The sequence below is a fragment of the Terrapene carolina genome, unplaced genomic scaffold (genome assembly GCF_002925995.2).
Source record: "Terrapene carolina triunguis isolate 2854851 unplaced genomic scaffold, T_m_triunguis-2.0 Scaffold93, whole genome shotgun sequence".
Lineage (NCBI taxonomy): Eukaryota > Metazoa > Chordata > Testudines > Emydidae > Terrapene > Terrapene triunguis.
The window spans coordinates 1,620,560-1,625,097 of NW_020664444.1; positions in this window are offsets into that span (position 1 = coordinate 1,620,560).

Genomic DNA, 4,538 nt, shown 5'->3' on the forward strand with positions numbered 1-4,538 from the left:
AGCTACAGCCTGGAAACAAAAGGCAAAAAGGAGCCACTAGACTCCTCACTTTTGAGTTACAATCAGAGAAAAGATGGGAGAGGCTCAAATCGTGAGAGATTCAGCCCCTCGCACGGTAAATTGGAACAGCATGTTCTCTGGCAGCAGGTGGAAAGTTTACTATTCTCGGCAATGCTGGTTTATAGAGGGTGTTTAACAAACTAATAAAATGAAAAATGTGCCTTAGGTACTTGAGTCAGGGTGTTTACTTACTTGATTATTTCTCCCAAAGTGATCAATAAGAACGCAGAACACGTAGGTTTGACTGCCCCTTGCTAATGGGGTGTTCTGTTGGCTCAGCAAGCAGAAGAGTCTGGGCCCCATGGAAGGATACAAGCTAACCAGGCAGTCACATACTGCCAGCAGCTCATGGCCTCAGAGAGTTTAGAACAAAAATTTGCACATCCCTGCTCTTGGGCAGGCTACAAAGAACAACCGAGTTCAAAGCTCACCAGAGACTGGAGATTCTCCAGTGTGCTCCACAAACAGCTTCTTTGTTCCAGCTGAAAGGAGAGGCTGCACCATAAGACAAGTCCCATACACATGCCTGATGCCCAATTCCTACTGTACAGGGAGAGCTGCTCAAGTCAACTTCACCCTTATGCAGACGTTGCCAATCAGCAAGACCGTGGGCCATTTACAACATATAGGCCCAGCAGCAAGTATGCTTTGAAGCCTTGCCCGTTCGATGGACCTTAAGCAAATAATGAAGGGCCAATCTGCCTGAGGAGAACCTCAAAGTCTGAGATTGAGAGGGCAGGAGATAGGGTCCCCAAGGTTTGCAACACTAGAATTCCCTCCTCACTATACACCAAAGCACTTCACCACTTGCTTCGTGCCTTGCATCGCTGCAGGAGCATACTGAGGTTTTGTTTCTGCTCTGTGACACCCCTGAATGTGTTGCCTTGTTACATAAACTGATGGGGTGTTTTTGTTGAGGTGCTCGGTGAGCTCCAGTGTATAAATTACATTATTAGAGTCTCAGCAGCTGGGGGCTGCTGGAACAGCACTTCTGACCTAGCACACCCTTCCCTGTGCAACTCACCATGAGAACTGGCATCTCCTCTGGAAGGACACAGCCCCCCACCCCTGCTGAACTACAGGGACAAGAGCCACGGAGCAGTAAAAATGAAGCAGTGTGAAGTATTGTTTAGAGACCAATGTCCTTAAAAGCTACTTGATTCCTTTGTGTCTCTTCTGATTTCCCCCCATCTTGAGAGAGGTTTATAGGTCTGGTGCATGCTCTTTACTGATCCTCAAAAAGAACAGGAGTACTTGTGGCACCTTAGAGACTAACAAATTTATTAGAGCATAAGCTTTCGTGGGCTACAACCCACTTCTTCGGATGCTGAAAGCTGCCTGGGGAATGAGTGGTGCAGAGGAACAACAGACACATGGCTGAAGATCAGATCACTGCTGAATACACATAGTCCAATGGGGATTAAGGGCATGTCCTCATCTGCATGAAGGAGTCTGGCACAGAACTCAAGACAAGGAGGTATCTGTGAAGATGATCCATGATGAATGGGTGCCTCTCTGGCAGAGCATTCAGCAAATCCAGAGAGGACCAACTGAGATCAGGAAAATGCCTCTGTTCTAGCTGGAAAAAGAGGGAGAAAGGACAAAGTGCTAGAGCAAAAGAGAAGAAAATCAACTCTGCAGTAGAGAGGTTTCATTTTTATTTGGTTGTATGGGCTGTAACTGCACACTTCTTAAGTACACACCAGATAAAAGGTACACACTGCAATTCAGAGGAGGGAAGTTCACTGTCAAATAGATTATTCCATTCTGATAGGAGAGCAGTAAAACCTCAGGGCTGCTGCTGCCAGCAACCAAGAGAGTCGTAAATCCCTTTCAGGTACAGCCTGTGCTTAGAATCAAGACACACCTGAATATTTGTGTTGGTTTGCATTCCAGATCAGGACTCCTCTCTTGCCAAAAAAACTGGTTAAAGTAATGTTGCAGATGAAGTATCAAATTCTATAGGTAGCTTGGAAAAGCAGTTCAGACTGAACACTACACTGGTGCAGATGTTCCAGGGAAATTCTTCTAGTACCACCACCACCACCTCCCTCCCCCCCAAAAAATCAGGCATTTAAAATTTCTAAGACTTGATTCACCCAAAAAAGGTTCCCAGAAGCTGAGCCTTGCAGAGTTTCCCCCAGTGGCATTTGTATCAACCATGATCCCACACAGCCAAAATCCCAACAGTGTGTGGGGGAATAGGCCTGGCTGGCCTCCCTTGCACCGATCAGAACATCGGCGAAGACTGGTCATATAGGCCCGCCCTGCAGGCCACAAGCCGGAACTAGGCTAAGTGACACAGCCTCTGCCAAACTCGGTCAAGGGTTATGACCCGAGGAGGGAGCAATGCGAAAGGCCTCAGTAACAGAATAGCTGCTTGTTTGTGAAACATAACGGCTATGAGGCTGCAAGGGAGGGGTTACTAGCACAATCACCTTGCTTGGTTGGAGGCTTTATGATGTCCTCAGGTGGAGAGGTTGTTTTCTTAGCCAGTCTAGAGGGGCATTGCAGTGGGATCTGACATGTTCAAAAGTTCTGAATTTTCTGAATGACCAGCTCACGGCCATTCGGAGCAATCTTAAACATCAGGTGTGGCCTACTGCCCTTATAGACACCTCGAAAGTACCATCTAATCTGTTGCCACGAAGACATACTTAAATTTTCTGGGTGAAAGTGCAAACGTTCGCAGTGCTCCTTCCAAGCATACAGGCTGGTTAAAAGGATGTGGGCTCCCGCATACCAAATCCTATCAAATCCGCAAAAAAAAAAATGCATGTAACCAATTTATAGTCAGTGCTACAGCACTACTATGCTTTGCACTAAACGAATGTCCTTTGTTTTGTGTCTAAAGACCCCCGCCCCTTTCTCAGACCCTGCTCTTCCCCATCACCCAGCCCGAGAAAAATGAAGCTGGTTTCAGGGAGGTACGATATGCAGTGGGGGATGGGGCAAAGGTTGTAGGCCCACTTAGTGTCAGTACCCCTAGCATTAACTCCCTTTAACAGGCCAGCACCAATCTTGGCACTCCCAAGCTGACCACTTCACGATCCTTGGCCGTGTCCAGCAAAAATGAATCTTGGTGATGCCTACACGGCATCAGAGGGAAATTGTGGGGGAATAGGCCTGGCTGGCCTCCCTTGCACCAATCAGAACATCAGCGAAGACTGGTCATATAGGCCCGCCCTGCAGGCCACAAGCCGGAACTAGGCTAAGTGACACAGCCTCCTGCCAAACTCGGTCAAGGATTATGACCAGAGGAGGGAGGGGGAGAGAGCAATGCAAAAGGCCTCAGCAACAGAATAGTTGCTTGTTTGTGAAACATGATAACGGCTTGTTTGTAAAAACATGATAACCGCTTGTTTATGAAACATAATAACCGCTTATACGAAGAAATTGCTTCTAGTAAAGGTCAACTTCTCCTGTAGTTCCAGTTAACTGCCAAACTAGCCAATCATATATCTTCTTTGGGCGTCCCGTGCTAAACCCCTATGCCCTTTACCGTAAAACCCCAGAAAATAATATGTACCTTGACGAGAAAAACACTCTAAGTAGTGCCAAGTATCACCCATGGCGGAAACCACCAAGAAACCCCCCACCCAATAGGCACCCAATTCTCGTAAAATAATGAGGAAGGTACCGGGAAAAGGGACAGACCCCTACTCTTATTTTCGCATAAATGACGTATTATTTGTACTATGCTTGCGGTTTGACGGAATAAAAGCAGCCTGCGTGCTGTGCTGGGTGTGGTAGTTTTCGGACTGCTACCCCAACGCGTTAGTATGTTTTGCAATAAATTGGCCTCAGGCTGGAGTCTGTGAACTAAAATCAATGCGTGGGTGACTTTTTCCACGACAAGTGGGATCAGTTTATACTTTCCCCGAGCCTATACCCTTGGAAGTGTTCCTAGATTAGATAAGCCTTTTCGCAAAAACCCACACACCACACTTGCATCCATTTCACAAGAAGACTACAACACTGCTACATCCAATTCCCTAGAAGCTTCCCAATAGCTTCAGAAGGAAGAAAATCTCCTGAGAAACAACCTACTAAACTGGTTTTGTTGTCAGGGCTTAGTTTGGTCCTGCATTTTCTGCTAATTGCTGAGACACTACCTTCATGGGATTGTGGATAATGAAAGACTTGAGCAATGGGCATTGCCTGCAGGTAGTAGAGTCCTCGTTTCAGTTGATCCACGCTGCACATACCCTGTAATTTCAGTCCGCATTGATTAGACTGCACTAAAAAAGCCTGTCATTTCATTGTCATGCGGCATGTACTCTCCAGCTAGCGTCAGAACACTTGTCACAAGACAGCTCTAACGCAGCCAGGTCACCCAGATGGCTAAAGGGAAATGTGGTCATTAAGACATTTTTCTTTTCCATTTTATAGTTCAAAACACCTGGAGAGCTCTCTCAACATTTCCAAATGAAGAAATGTATTAAATGAGTCACGAATAAATTCCTCTTTTCCCCCAA